The sequence below is a fragment of the Colius striatus genome, chromosome 1 (genome assembly GCF_028858725.1).
Source record: "Colius striatus isolate bColStr4 chromosome 1, bColStr4.1.hap1, whole genome shotgun sequence".
Classification (NCBI taxonomy): domain Eukaryota; kingdom Metazoa; phylum Chordata; class Aves; order Coliiformes; family Coliidae; genus Colius; species Colius striatus.
This window is the reverse complement of record NC_084759.1, coordinates 74,298,162-74,314,426: the sequence shown is the minus strand read 5'-3', so window position 1 is coordinate 74,314,426 and position 16,265 is coordinate 74,298,162. Positions and strand designations below refer to the sequence as shown.

The 16,265-nt window shown below is 38.7% G+C and overlaps 1 protein-coding gene across 5 annotated transcripts in view; it reads right to left on the bottom strand.

Moving 5' to 3' along the window:
* Positions 1-16,265, bottom strand: part of TBL1X (transducin beta like 1 X-linked) — a 195,831-nt gene that overhangs the window by 111,275 nt on the left and 68,291 nt on the right. Inside the window, exon 3 of one of the 5 annotated variants that reach the window (XM_061998670.1) lies at positions 13,578-13,795. The exons of the other annotated variants lie outside the window; for them this stretch is intronic. The gene's annotated coding sequence lies outside the window, so the exon portion shown is untranslated. The remainder of the gene's footprint in view (positions 1-13,577; positions 13,796-16,265) is intronic. 5 annotated transcript variants of the gene reach the window in all.

The window sequence follows — 16,265 nt, the reverse complement described above, 5'->3', positions numbered from 1 at the left end:
TCAGAATTTAACAGGCTCTGATTTTCTTAGGACTTAATAAGACCTATAGGTCACTATTTTGCATTTCATATTAAATCACAAAGAAAATCTGTTTCATGTCTAGTAAAAATTAAAAAGATATTATTTTTAAGAGATTTCCATTTGCTTATGGTTCAGCAGAATCTCCTCATGATGCAGAAATTATCTGGAGTGGATTCAGTGTGTCAGGCAATACTGGTAAGAACTGAAGAATGTCGATTTAAAAGCATAACTTAAAAAAATGAAAAGTGGTAAGTGCAACTATAATGAAAGCATTCAGACAAATCCAAGCAAGAGACTAAAGATGAAGCTACCTAAATAAATGTACAGCTCAGTTCTCAAAACAGTTTACCATACCAAACTAATCTCTCCTTCTGTAGGGTCACAGCCAAGTGTCATGGTGTTTCTAATCTAAACTGAAGCCTCTCAAAAATATATACAGAACTTAAAGAGCACAAGTATTTTACCTTCAAAATCTGATTTTCTATGAAAACTTCAGGAGATGTCTAAATGCAAAGTAACTATGTTTGTCAGAAATATTTCTTCTTGCTTAAAACTGGATGTCCCCTAAATGCCTTTATTTAACCCAACTGACCACTTAGCTCAGCATATAAAGACCTTATTTCTCCCTTCCAGTCAGTTAAATGGGCATCTTTGCCCCTCCTCTACACAGTTTTCCTCTGACACCTTCCTCTTTTCTTTATTACAGAGGCTCTGTCTGGAATGGGAAATTGCATAAGACAAACCTTCCTTTAATTAGAGTAGATTGCTATGCCATGAATCAACAAATACACACCACCAACATTACTGCTGCAGTTGTCTTTGTCTCAAAGGCCTGTTTGTTTGCTTGCAGTTTCCACTAGAACTCAGCTGCCTTAATCCCCCATATGCCACTCACCTCCTTATTTCGTTGTGTGCCAATTCTTCACACTAAAAGGCAGTCTGCACATGTATGGATTTTTTTTTTAATTATGTCTCCAACCTACCAGCTGTCAAACTCTACTTGACATTTACAACAGTGTCTGCAGAGTAATCTGTATCTATTCCAGTTTTTTCCACTGTGAACTACTCTTGCTCATACTTTATGAATTTACTTTGCTTGTACACTCATCATACAAAGCTCATCCTTTTTTGTTTACATGTATATTATAGTTGAATATGAAATCTGAAATAGAGAATCAGTACATTCTTTATGATGAGGAGGAATTGCATAATATGTATTGAACAACTCCTTTTCACTTTGGCAGGCAGAACGCATATTCCTCTCTCTCTGTTCATGCGTCAAACCACCACTTTGGACTTTGAGAAAAAAAATAAATTAAGTTCTTAGAGAAGCTTTGCTATAAAGTAAAAGCTGTATCAAACAACCAACAGCCAGCTTAATCCCAATTGTTATCACGTTTTACATTTAAGGATGGATGATAACTTGCTCTTTTCTTTTACTGCAGCTCTCAACAACAATAAGCAGTCTCATGAGATGAAAATAGTTTCTTAGTCTAAAAATCATATGGAAAAAATCAACTGCCCTTTTAAAAAAGTTATAAATGTCTGGACAAACTTTTCCCAGATTTTCCTTCTTCAGTTTTTTAATGAACATATGGTTATTTATAATGTGAGCTACATTTGTAGTATTTCAAAAATTAGTTATAAACATGCCTAGAGCTACTCAGTTCCTCCCAGGACTATACTGACCTCACTCGCTATCCTTCCAGTTTTGTTTGTTTTGGGATGTCTTTGACAGTGAACTCATGTTGTTATTTCAGCACTCTCTTCTCTGCCTTAAAATTTACCTTGTCTTCTCTTAGCAAGTACCTTACAGCAGGTTACTTTAATTTCAGAAAGGTCATAACATCAGATGCCAATTATGACAAATAAAAACCTTGGCCAGATGGCAACTGCTGATTAAAAATACATATAAAATGAATGCAAGCTCAGCTACATTATAAACTAAGTATTTAAAGAATAAAAAAGAGTCAACCATCTAGGCGAAATGTATCAGAAGCTAGTAGCTGGGCTGATGTCTTTTTGACTGGTATAATATAGACATCTGTCAAAGTGAGACCCCTCTCCAAGTCAAGAGACGAGCACTTTTGGAGCATGATACACCCAATTGGTGAGTTCTAGAAGGAGAGAGGCCATGTGCTGGGAGCACCTAAGCTTGGGTTGAGGATGGCTTGGAGGCAGACAGATACAGCTGAAACCTGAGGTTTGTTTAACTCGAGAAGTTAGGTGAGATGATCCCACCAAAAGACCCTTAAGTTAGTAAGTCACAGGGATATAGCTAATAGACTAGAAATATAGCCTTTTCTTTCTCATGTATGTATGTAAATGTGTGTATATATTTATTTTTTCAAAGAAAAAGAGTTAGGCAGCATCACCCTGAAAATCCAAACGAATCTGCTTCCACACTTCTACAGTTAATTTTACTCACTGTTGGTACACAGGGGTGTTAAGGGAACTTCTCATGTAAATATACTAGTTTGCACTAACTCCCTTCCTGTTTAATGGAGATTTAATTCAATTCAGTGTAACACTTAACACAAAAATGTAAAATCACAGTTTTCTCCTTTGCAATCAACATGAACTGCAGATGTAAACTGTGTATCAGAAGATGGTACAGTTTTTTTACATCAACTTCTAGCATTACCTCAAGTACTCTAGTACATTATTTTTTCTACTTTTGAAATGCATTTCTACTGTGAAATATACCAAAGCAAATCAAAACACTGAAACATGAATGTTGCATATAAACATGATTTCAACTGAAAAAGAAACTGCTACTTTCTTATATTTATTCTTAAAGTGTACAAAATTATACTCGTTAAATGTTCCTATTCACCATTAACTGAATTTTATACTTCATTTGGGGAGTCCCCAGAGTTCTGTCCTTGACTACCTTATTCTCTGCTCACAAGAGAATCTCATTCAAAAGTGATTTTAATTATCAGTTATTAATAGATACTTCTGTGCTCCAGATTTTCCTCTTCTCCACTGAAGACCAGACTCCTCATCCATTTCTGATGAGATTGGGACTTTTTTCTGTCAAATACTCTTTCTCCCCTTGCTCTTCAGTCCTTCTTACAACACTACTACTTTTAAGTACCGTCAACATCACAGTCATCTCATTTGTCACAGTCTTCTAACCCTTGATAACATCGTCTTTAACCTACATATTATTCCAGATCTCCATTGGGAAAACTATTTTTTTTTTTGCTGAGTATCTTTGTTCTTCTATAGAACTGTAGAATAACAGAATGGTTTGAGTTGGAAGAGACCTTAAAAATAATTTAGTCCCACACTGCTGCCGTAGCAAGAGCTGTCTTTCACTAGCTCTGGTTGCTCAAAATCCATCCAATCTGACTCTGAACATCTCCAGTGATGGGGCATCTAAAACTCCTCTGTGCAACCAGTTCAAAGTGTCTATATAACACTTGAATGTAATTCTTCTTAATCACAAAGTTTATGCATAATATTTCTAAATAACTTACTACTAAATCATGTTATAACTTCAAATGCAAGCCTTTTTTTTTTTTTTTTCATTTTTAAGGCCTTTCATAGTTCTCTTCCGACCTCCTTTATTTTATTTGCCTGTTAGTGCCCTGGTCTACTTACTACATTTTCAAATGGTAATCGGCATGTTTCTCTTTATGCTGCTTCTGCTATTGAGAAAATGTTTTCTATAGACATCCATCGAGCTACTTCACTAAGGTCCTTCATATTCTTCTTTGGAATTATTCAACAGCCATTTTGTTCCTCCACGTATGCCTTTAAAACTTAATAGGAAGAATGCCTACAGTTAAGGGACTCTAGTGACTTGTCACCAAATCTGTTCAGCCTAATAGTGTTATTCCAGATTCACATCCTGCAAATTCATTTGGACTTCAAATAGACTGTTATGGCTAACCAGAGTAATCATGATTTTCCACGTAAAAAATTTTTGCCACCACATCTGCTGTAATTCCATTAACACTGCAGAGGTAGTCAGGATAAGGTTTGGCTGTACACTTGGAATTTAGTTAAATCTAGCTGATTCCTGAGACAGAAAATAATTGCATTTACAATTCTGTAAGCACTTTTGCACAACTCGGCACATTAATATACAAAGAACGTGAGGATTTGATCCACAGAAGAAGAGTCAAACAAATTAAGCTAGAGCAAGGGCTTTCCATTTTGTAAAATAAAATTTTAAGTGTTAAATCTTTCTTAATGTATGCGCTCCTGAACACAACATGATTCCTTGATTGTTCATATCTGATTGTTCATCTGATTTTACTGTATGATGTTAAAAAAAAAAGCAAAAAACTAACTACATTGGACTGTATTCAGACAATGTCCTATGGCACAATAAAATCCTTTGAAAACCCGGCCTCTCGAACAGCTCTATGTCCTCAGATGCTGAATCCAGGTGACACCGCTCTTGGTTATTTATGTTTACCACACAAACCCACCAACACCAAGGAAGGAAATTCCAAGGTGTGCTTTAAGGAGCCTTCCAAACAAAGACTCCTCTGACAGATGTTTTATGTTATAGTATGTTTTCCTAATAAAAGCTACACAGTCCTGATGGCTTTCTAACTTGGGCAGCTACGAGCCCTGGGTGGAATTTCTGCAAAGCCACGCATGGCTTTGAGAGAAAGGCTTTTGATAACAGACATCAGAAATCCCAGGGCAAAGAAAATAGCCTGCTAACCTTTCATTCTATGTTGTTCCACAACAGCTAACAAAACCAAGACTAGTTAACCCCACTTCCTCAAAAAAAACAAACAAAAAAAAAAAAAAAAAAAAAACAAAAAGATGAAGACAGATCATAGTCAGAGAGGTTTATTTAGGTAAATCTTTGCAATGATTTTATTAGATTATAAGGAAACTATCAGAGCAAGCTTTTAACATACACACCATGCTCCTAAAAACTCTCTGGCTTCACTCTCAAATTTACACCTTATCTAAAAGAAACTGGAGAAAGAGCATAGCAGCAAGACTGGAATGTCACATCAGACTGATAAAACACTTAAATAAGAAATATCGCAAGAAATCAAAACTAACAAAGCAAACTTTCCTGATGTGGTTACTTAGTTTTCTCTTTTCTCACAAAAGTTAGGGTGGCACACCTGTCTTGTCTCACATTTGTCTACTTCTCCACATTCAGGCAGAATTATTTATTCTACTCTTTCCATAAATACTGATTTATTTGTAGGGAAAAGTGTACTACTCAACTGTCTTATATCCTTCTAAAACGCAGTGCCCAAGATGGACAAATAAATTCTTTGAGAAGACTGATAATAAACTGAATATTCAGTGTTTTGGACATTACTACATAGAGAAGCATATAATGAGATTATCATATTCTCATAATTGTAACCCAGACACTTGGTTTGATATAAGCTATAAGAAGATGTGCATGTGGGCAGAAGTCGTTGGGACTAGGGGGAAGATTTTGTTTTACAAGGGGTGAGTTATGGGAGATAACAATGAGAAGCACTGGGATGAAAACTTTCTCTACAGTTACCTCCATACACATGCCCACCTCCTCCTCCTCCAGGGATGGTTGTTCTAGGGTTTAAAAGAGATCACTGAGAACTTAAACATATGAAGACATAATTGTTTGATGAGGGAAATTTTGCTTTAATTTGCTCTCCGTTAATTTAGAGAAGACTGTTTTTAACATGAGTTTAAACTTTTCTCTTACAACCAAGCTACTTCTTGTTTTCAGTTGAAACAAATACTTCTATCCTATAAATTTATTTAAAAGAATTTTTCTTTCTTTTAGAAAAGTGCCGTATTTTCAGTTCATGTAAGACTTTGGTTAACTGAATTGTAGCAGCTTTCAACATATGAAAATCAGAAGGTCTTACACACTGCAATATATTTCATTATATGACATATGTCTTATATTGACAAAACAGAAGTTAACAATTTACACTCTGTATTGATAATTAATAGTTTCTTAATGGCACTAGAGAAAAGGAAGAGAAAGTGAAGGTTTTTAACATTAAACCATGAATCAAAACCACTGAACAGTAATTGCTTTGGCTGTATTGGAAATGAGTGAACACCAAGAACTGATAACATTCCTTTTTTTTCTGCTTTGCGTCCAGCCCCAAGTGACAACTGCACATGCCTGTCAGATACCTTTGTTCTGGAAAGATAAAAGCAGAAATTATGTGATATCTCCTATACATGTGTTAAGAATCCACTAAGAAAAGGATATCAGTTTCTTCTGAAAAACTAGGAGAAAAGTGTTTTTTCCAGAAAACAAACGTGTCCTAGACATGGATTTTGTCAACCTCAAACGGGGTTGGTATTCTGTACTGATAATTCCTTACTGGCCACTAACATCTTCTCCAATTGAGAGATGAACACAATCTAGGAACAGTGTCCAAAACAATGTCATTTAATCCTGGTATTAATAGACTACAATAGCAGTACTGGTCAACACTTCACAGCCGTTTGAGACCACATTGCTTTGTTTATTTTGAGACACTCAAGCACACACACATAGAGCTTCCCCAGCCCAGTACCTCTTCAAAACAATAACAAAAAAACCCAAAACAAAACAAAAAAAAATCTAAAATCAAAAACCAAAGACTACAAAAAGTCAAACACTGTAACAAAGTACCAATTAATACTTCGACAAAACAAAATCTTAAGCAAATAATAAATAAGTAACCTAATATCTCCTCCTTCATTAAATCCTTCCCTATTCCTTGCCAACCCCCACTTCCCTTGAAAACCAGATGGCCCAGGCAATATGCCCTGAAGGTCAACAGATGCACCATGTCTTTGGGTGAAGAAAAGGTATAGTATATCTTTAATAGTATTTCCAGATGATAAAATTGGAAAACAGAGTGAAAAAAAGCACAAAAACATCTACAGCAAGGAAATAAACCAAGCACAGTTACTGCATTAAAATATCCAAGACACCAATAAAAAGAAAAGCCAAGTAGTGAATGCTTATTAATGCTATGAATAATAAATAACAAGTGAAAAGATTTTTTTAAAAAAATATTGTAAGAAATTACATAAAGAAAGGATACTAGGTAATTCTGGCTACTGGCAATGGATATGGCTGTGTATTTGTCACTGCTGTCAAAAGTTAAGAATTTCAAGACTTCCATGTTTTTATGTGTCCCTGTCTTTTGGCTTCATAGGAAATTGTGTCAGTAGGTGAGCAGATGAATGCATGCATAGGTGAATAAACAGGTGAACTGTTTAGCCTGGAGTGAGTTGGCTGAGGCTGCACTCTGCTCCAGCAAAGTATGTCTGGAGAGAACCAAATGAATTACAGATTAAGCTATTCCAGATTTTCACTGGTGAATTTGAGGTCCAAATCGAAGTCTGTGAATCTTAATGTGAAAACTGATTCTAGTGACATTACTGTGCTCCACACTTTCTGTATTCCACTACTTCCAGATCAAATTTGTCCAATTTACTGATGTCACGGTTTTGTGTGGAGTTGTTTCTAGTAATGAGAAAGGGGCTATAGCTCCTATAAGAAGTTGCTCAAAACTCTTCCCCACCTCTGAATAGATCCACTTCTGGGGCTGAGCCAATTAGGCGCCTACACAATCATTTTTTAAGAAGAAGCTGGAAAAGGAGGCTTCTTCCTGTTCTTTTCTTTGTTCTTTTCCAGCTGGTGGTGGTTCAAGAAGTTGGAGGAAAGAAGTAACCACACAGACCCCAAGATCAGCAAGGGAAGAGAGGAGGAGGTATGCTGGAGCAGAGACCCCTCTACATCCTGTGGAGAGGACTGGTGAAGCAGAGATTTTTTTGCACTTCATTAAAGACCTCGTGCCAGAGGCAGTGACTATGCCCAGAGGAGGCTGGGTCCCATGGGAGGAACTCTGTATTTGCAGAAGCTGCAGCTGCTGGGAAGAACCCACACCAGAGAAGTTTGTTACGGACTGTGTCCTGGGGAATGGACTCTGTATCAGAGCAGAGGAAGAATGCCAGGAGTCATCCTCATCAGAGAAGAGAGAAGCAGCAGAGCCCATCTGTGAGAGACTGACCACATCCCCCATTCCCTACCCCGCCAAGCCATTGAGGTGGGAGGAGGTAGAGATATCAGGAGCAGTGAGCTGAGCCCAGGAAGAAAGGAGGGATGGGGGAAGGTGATCTTAAAGTGCTGGTTGTAATTTTCTCATAATCCTGCCCTGATTTTGCTTTTTGTCCTATTTTGCACCTGTAGGTAGTAGACTAAACTTTCCTTCCTTTCCTCTATAAGTAGAGTACTGGAGTCTGTTTTGCCCAGAACCGTAATAGGCAGTGAGCCCTCCCTGCCCTTGTCTCAATCCACAGCATCCTTGGTTATCTTTCTTCCTCCCATCTCGCCTGGGGCTTCCGCTGTCCTAAGGATGGTGGGGGTGGATGAGGCGCAGTGACCAAGGGACTGTCGTGGTGCTTCATTGCTGGCTGGGCAAAACAATGGCAACTGATAAAAACAACTTTGTCATTTTAACTGTCAAGTCTATCAGAAAGTCAGGTAGATACACTTCCTCAGAACATCAATGATAAAACATTTTATTCTGTTCTCTATCATGACTAGGAAATTACATATTCTTTACCTTTTGTGCATGGATACAGTTGTGATTATCACAGACTATGGTATAACTTCCTAAATTGGGTCCCAAGACAGCACTCTAAGGCTTAGTAACAGAGGTTCTGTAGGCATCCTCTCACTTACTACTCATAGGAATGGAGTGGTGTGTCTATGTAGATATTCTAAGCTTATGGCATATGCAAAGTTGCATAAATTAACTTAGCACTCTTTCCTCAATACAAAATAACATCTTAGCCCACAGTAACTTGCTAATGTGTCCTTAATTTAAAACTCTGTGCTTTAGGAAAAACAGAATTCACTTTTATTTCCTCATAGGCTCATGGTTAATAGTACCAACAAACAAACAAAAACTCTCACAAGTATACGCATTAAAAAGAGGTGTCCTCTTTTCACTTAGAGTAAATTTATGCCACCTTTTGAAAGAAAACTTTCTGTACTTGTACACAAACACTCTAGTAAAGTCTAATACTGTCTGAAACCACAACCACGCAAATCAGAAAGCTTTCAGCTACCTGCTGCTAATTGCACAATGCTAATGTGGATATGCCACTAGGGTCAAGAGGTGTTAATAACCTTTAGCCTTGGACTGATATCAGCAGTGGAAAGTAGCTCCCACCAAAGGAAATTATGAAATCCAGATGATACTGGCAAAATGAACAGGCAAGGAGGAATAACACATCCACTTCAGTTTGAACTCTAGTGTCCAGACTTTCTGAAGCAGATCTGAGGCTCTGTCCCCATTAGAAAGCCTCTTCTGGCCTAGCCGAGATGCCATACATACAAATAGAAAGTGGTGCTTCATCATCAAGGACTCATCATCTTCCCGAACAACACTACACAGAATGATAGAAGCACCCACATTTTGGCAGACAGAGACTCTGATGGCATTTTTTTCTGGCCCCAAGGAGGGCACTTTTCCCTTTTTCCTCTCTGCCCCTCATGAGCAGAGTTCTTGGTATATACCAAGCCAGAAAGGGAAGCCAAGCTTTCAGGAGACAGTAAACTGAAATGCAAAAACAATGCAGCAACACAGTATCAGGGATCTGACGTCAGTTTCAAGAAGCTAGACTGAAGATGCCAACACACAGGCATACAAAAAAAGCAACTGAAAAGCTCATAATCAAAAAAGAGAAAAAAACCAAAGCAAACCAACAAGCTATACATGCTTTACCATTTTATTTGGGTTTTCTTTTGCCATCAGTTTAAAGAGATTAGAGTTTAAAATTGAATGCAAGCTCTGTCTCTAGGTTCTCAGTCCAGAATCGCTATTTGAAATAACAGAGAATCCATTTGCAGGCTGTTTGGGCCTCACATAGCCCTGTGCACATATGAGCATTGCTATGAAATTTACTTGGCAATGTTAGTGAGAAAATCCATTTGTGTGAGAATATTATTTAAGACAAATTCTGTTGTGTGTTGGAGCTGTCACCACCCTTGTCCTTCTAGTCCTCTGAGTACAATTCTGGTCTACTGAGTACACTGACTCCCTCATTTAAACACTCTGTAAGTGGTTCCAAACACAGGAGAGAGGATAGTGAAATTTCCTTCCCCATGAGAGGGTTTAGCATTGTGCTCACAAGCACATTTTTCAACAAATCCTTGTAATTTAAATGTATTTGTTTGTACTCAAGTAGGCATGCAAAGGCATCCTGACTTTCGGTGTTACTGAAGATACAGTAACACCATACTCTTGAAGGGAATTTAAAAGCCCTGAAGAGAGTTCTATTTTTCTCTCTTCCCCCTCTATGGAACCCAGAATGTGTGCAGTAGACTATCAGTTCAAAGCTCAGCTAACACAGAAGCCAGAGAGGGTATATATGACACAAGAAGACTCAATACATCCTAAAGTACTATTGTATATTCTATTTCAATAAAAACTAGAGGAAAGTGCTGAGAAATTAAAGCTATTAATCTGAATCATTTTATCCATTTCCATAATCTCCCTGTAAAGACTGTGGAATCTGTAGACAGGCCTCACTAGATTTTTGGTATGAATAAAGAGTAACATCATTATGTCAGTGGAGCACCATTATGATCAGGGAAAAGCCTATTACTGATGAAACTGAAAAATAAAACACCATGCATGTCAGCCCAGCGAAGCAAGAAGCTAACTTCCAGGTTTGATTGTGTGGAAACAGAGAACTTACATAAGAATAAGACATTGTGAAGGCTGCTTCATTTTTAGAACACAGACAATGCAAAATTGTAAACATCTTATAGGAGGTCAGGTTCAGGGTTTAGCATCATCAGTCATTGTAGCATGCACACTGTATAGCAAAGATGCCAGCAGAGATCTCTCCAAAGCAGCTCCACATTATTAATCCATTGAAACATTTATTTCGAAAGACAGAACATCAATAACATTATCTTGTAAGTTTTCTATTTTTAAAAGATTTAGAATTGCATTAGATAGGCCCAATGCTCAATCCACTTTGCTGCAACATTTTAAAAATGACAAACGAAACCTCCTAACCTCATCTGAATTATTTATTCTTCTCTTCAGTTTTACAAGCTGGTGAATATCAGCAAAAAGAAGCCCAGAAGCATCCAATTCAGCCAGCTGTTTTCAAGATGCAATGGGAGACAGGAAGCCTTGATCAATAATAACATATTGTTATTTCTATTAAGCTGCTGTCTAGAGATCTTATTTATGAGTCTTATAGGCAAGATAAATATTAAAATCTAGAAAAATTCAGATTAAAAAAAAAAGAGGCAAGATAATCTTTGTCTGCAGAAGTTATAATTAAATAATAAAATCAGAGATATGGGATGACTGTCTTGTTCTAGATGAAAAATGTCACAAAACAATGCATATGTCTCCAGGGCACACTGCAAAAGAGATATTCATACTAGCTCAAGTACTGCAAGACATGCTACCTTCCATGTTATTTAATTTTTCCAGTAGTAAACTATAACTGGCCCACGTAAAGCACTGCCCTAAAGAAGCTGCACTGTTTTGCTAACCGCTCTAACTTGGGCTTCTGTACAAAACCCCACACTGTGTAGTGCTGTTACAGCAAATAAACACACATTGCTCAGCATTTTCAATACAATAATTTGTTCTTCTTTGTTTTAAAGTGGATACCTCTTAGAGTCACCTGATTAGACTGTCACACTCTGCTCATACTCATGTTGTCACAGACCTTGTGGGATCCATCCAAAACAAAGAACATAATGAAAGCAGGGAGTTGGGTAAAAGTCTGCTCCAAAAAGCACTGCAGTGAAGCCTTCCTCAGAGGGAAGGAACAACTCTGCCAGCTTCCATGCTGGCACAGCCGTATGAAACAGGTATTCTTTCCAAAAGGCTTTTCAAAATAAAACCTGCAGTTTTCTTTCCAGTTCCATTTAAGAGTCCTCTTCTTCAGTTGTTAAAAAGAGAAATGACAGCAGCAGAAGAACAGATACGAAGCAAACTAATATCTCCTACAAATAGCATTACTCTTAGTTCTTTGATACACACAGAAATTGAATATGTAATTCCTTGAAAACCCTTTTTATCTTTTTCCCCCCCAGTATAAAAGAAAAAACAACATAATCTGGACAGCTCTAAAAAATACAAAGTAAACACAGTGAGGGTTTAATTCACAAGAACACATCTTCTGTTTGATATTGGTACAGCTGCAGTTTTCCCTCAGCTTGCAGCAACACTGAAGCACCACAGATGATCTCTGGAAGAGGGAATCAGTTATATGGGCACACTCATGTTTCCAATCAATGCATAATAGCGTAGCTTCCATGGAATCAGAGGTGTCCTAGCATGGGTATCACAGTGCTGCGTAGAACTGCAAAAAAGGGAGCCAAAAGATAACTCTCTCTCTACAGCTCTTCATTACAAAATGAAAAAAGTATATTACTTTTTGCCTTCAACTTATTTGGACTTGCATAGATTGTGAATATGCTCAAAAGCAACATCAGTCCTGCAGAAAAGGCTTATTACAGTACTGTGTTAGAGGTGATACAGAAGAAAAGGAAAAGCCTGCTCAAGGGAAGAAATGAGCCCTCAGAAGCCAATGCACGTCAGTGCCACAATACTGACTTTGCTAGTAGCCATCTGAAAACCACACTTGCAAAAGATCACTTGGAAACTGGTCAGGAAGCCCACAGTTAAAGGCAATATGTCTGGCTCTGTCCTGTTTGTTCATTTGGTTTGGGGGGGTGGTTCTGCTCTTTTCTGTTTTCCTCTCTCTCACTACTACAAACAGATGCAGATGAATATGAGCCTGGCTGGTAAGTAGTTCAGATCAGAGTCCCCCTGCACAATCTACCCAGAAGGAGGAGTGACATGAGCCAGGAAAACAGTGCTTTCCAACAGGAGCTCACAGGCTAACCTTCATTTGCTTGAGCAGTTGATGAACGATTAAACCCAGTAGATGAGTGCAACAGATAGCTGTCAGACCTTAAATCAGTACAGCTGAATCTAACAGAGTTAATTAGACAGTCATTCATTTAAAGGTCCAAATCCAATTCACTCTTTTTTAAAGACTTCTATGATATTTCAAATATATTACTTTCTCACTCTTCTAGAGTTTAGAATTCCTTGTATGATTTCTGCCTTTTTCAACAGGATACTGAGAGAATGAATTAATTAAAGCATTGAGATCATTTGAAGAATGGAAGGAAAGAAACTGCTGCAAATGCTAGTGCAATTTGCAAAAAAAATATTATCCCACTAAATAATGGGATAATGCATTTGAACAGCAGAGAATTTTGTAGTGGGTTATTCAGAGGGAATTGTTTGGTGCAGATCTTCTCTGCATTAATATTGAAATCTTCTTGGCCTAGAGATACTTCAATGTAATGGTTATATGCATTTCTATTTCATGACATATAACGTCTGCTGATAATGCAATGCTATGTCACTCAAAAGTTCAGAAACTGAAGAAAGTCACTTTTAGAAGCGCCAAATACCTTAAAAAATAAAATTTCATTAATATAATCACTAAAAAGTGAGTCGCTACACTACCATCACTTCAGAAGATAAGTTTCAAGCCTAAAATCTCACCTGGTGTGTGTATATATATATATATACACGTATGTGTATATATGCATGTATATAGACACGTGTGCACAGCCCTGTCTCAGAAGCATTCCTCAGGAGCACTGATGAGGGTTTGGAATGGCTCCTTTCTGCCTCTCCTCAGAAGGAGCCACCCTTGAAGTAGAACAGCCAGAATGACAGTGCTGAACAGCAAATCTGCAAGGGCTGAAGTCATGTAGTACCTGAAAAGAAAAAGGATCCTTCATAGTGTATTTATAAATGCTAAATGGCCCGGGAAATCACTGAGAGATTTCTCAGACTCACATGCCCATTTTCTCTTGCGTGGTCATCCCTGGGACAGCTCTGGAAAACAGGCAGCCATTTTCTCATAAACTGCAAACCAGATTGAAGTGCTTGATAAGCTGCTGTTCTCTTCCGTGCCTGCAGCGATTGGATGGGAAAAACAACCCATCACCCGCAAACAGGTACAACCACAGCCATTTCTGTACTTGCCTGGTATGAGTCAGGGCACAGCGGCACAGATGGGGCTGGGGGAGGGGAGGGATAGGGAGGCCTGGATGTAAACACATCAGTATGCACAGCAAGCGCCTGCCCTAACCCAGCTGCTGATCCCACCGTTCATCTCTGAAAAACCTTAGGCACTTGTGAAATAATGCTGCTTCCTCCCAGTTCTGCATTTCCAAACATTAACTGCTGCTCTTAGAAAATACTTGCTTTTGCAGAACCTAAGGGACTAAAATACTGCCTTGTGCATGGTGTGAAAAATGCCTTCAAAACTTGGAGTCAGTATGGGAAGAAGGTGATTTCAACATGCAGCTGGTAGACAGACACACATATACATGCACCTGTATGCACATTCATACATGACATCATTTTCATAAGCAACGTGACTGTAAGTAGCCTTGCTCACATGTAAATAATCTGTTAGGGGACCAGACTGTATACGTGCACCTGTACGCACACCCATACATGATGCCATTTTCCTAAATAACGTAGCTGTAAGTAATCTTGCTCACATATAATTAACCTTTCTGAAACCACTTGTTAGGGGACCAGACCATTGAGCATCCCAAATGTTTACAGTGTACACATAGGGAGGTTCAAACTTATGGATCGCTTGTGAATATAAAGGTCTGTCCCCATATGTAAAGCAAGAAGCCATGACAGCTATACTTGCATTTAGTTCTGTTTTCTATTATAATCCTCTTTCTTGTCATTTTCATAAACCTCCCTATTTTACAGCAGTGTTTCGAAATTTGGCAGTAAGAAGCCCTGGGTGCAGGGAGATGCCTTTTCAGTCCCATGCAAAATGTTTTCTGATGTAGACATGCTCAAAATTGCTGGGGGGGGGAAATCCTCACATTTCATCATCAGAGGCTATTAAGAACCAGCTGTCAAAGTTCCCCACTTCCTGACACATGCCCTGGCTCTTGGATTCAATACGAATTCGAGCTCCAGCGAGCCCCTGGCCAGCAGGCAGCTCTGAGAGCTCACCCAGCTAGGCCTGAGGGAAGCCCAGCTGCTGGGGAGAGACACATGCCCCCATTTGGCCTCTTCTGATGGCTTCTGCTTGGCTGATGAGAGTGTGCTGCACTGGGCTGCTTCTTCACCTAGAGGCTGCACAAACAGAAGGTGCTTCCCTGTAGCCACCGAAGTAACCATGCCTCCAGCTCAGTTTGACCCACAGAGGGTCTGACTGAGTCACCTGGCTTGCCTTTGCTAGTACAAAGATATGTTTAATTTGTTGCATTCAACTCATACATCTCTCTCCACCGGCTGGCCCACAAGAGACAGCAGTACCATACTGCTCCCTAAGGTACTGTTTTAGGTTAGCTTTAAGAGATTTTGTCACTTGGTGCCAATGGCCAGGAATCCAAATGCTAGGCCTGCTGTTTTTAGCACTATGCCTAAGTAGTGGTATCCTTTCTCTACAGAAAACAGTAAAACGGGCAAGAAGATGACACAAATGAAAATGCTACTAAGACTGTGGAGACCCTAAACATGAGAAAAGCGCACCCAAGCTGTCAAAACCTAAGGCATCTTCTCTCCCGTGCTTCCTCCAGCCAAAGGTACAATCTTGCTCCAATGTCTCCCTTCCCAATGCCTTCCCAGCCTCTGGGAAGCTCCTACCATTCCTCACTGCTGCTCGTACGCTGGGCAAACCACAGCACCTGAATTCAGGCAATGCATTTTTTGCCCTAATGCCTGCCCCAGCTCTGGAGCATAAGCATTAAGTTTGCCCCTACAATCTTTACATTTGTACTTTGACACATGCTTGCTAAGGCCATTCTTAAATCAAGACAGTACCCAATCCATCATTCCTAATGCTGCAAACTCCGTAACTGTTTCACAAAGTTACTACATTACTTTGCACCACGCTTTGCAATGGGGCTACTGTAAAGCATGGCAGTATACCATTAGTGATGCTCGTTAGCTTTGCAGGACCCCAGTACGACAGAAAGTCTCAATAAACACAAGAAGAGCACCTGTACTTCAATTATGTGATGTCCTCACCAGTCACCAAAATTACTGAAACGTACCCATGTTCTACAAGATTAGCTGATGCAGAACATTTTCATTCTGTGACCATTGATTTTTACTGGGTAAAGTAATAAGTGTTGTTTTTCTGGCAAGTATGCATGTATAAACATATTGTTTAATGTATTTTATTTTGAAATGTAGGATAGTAGA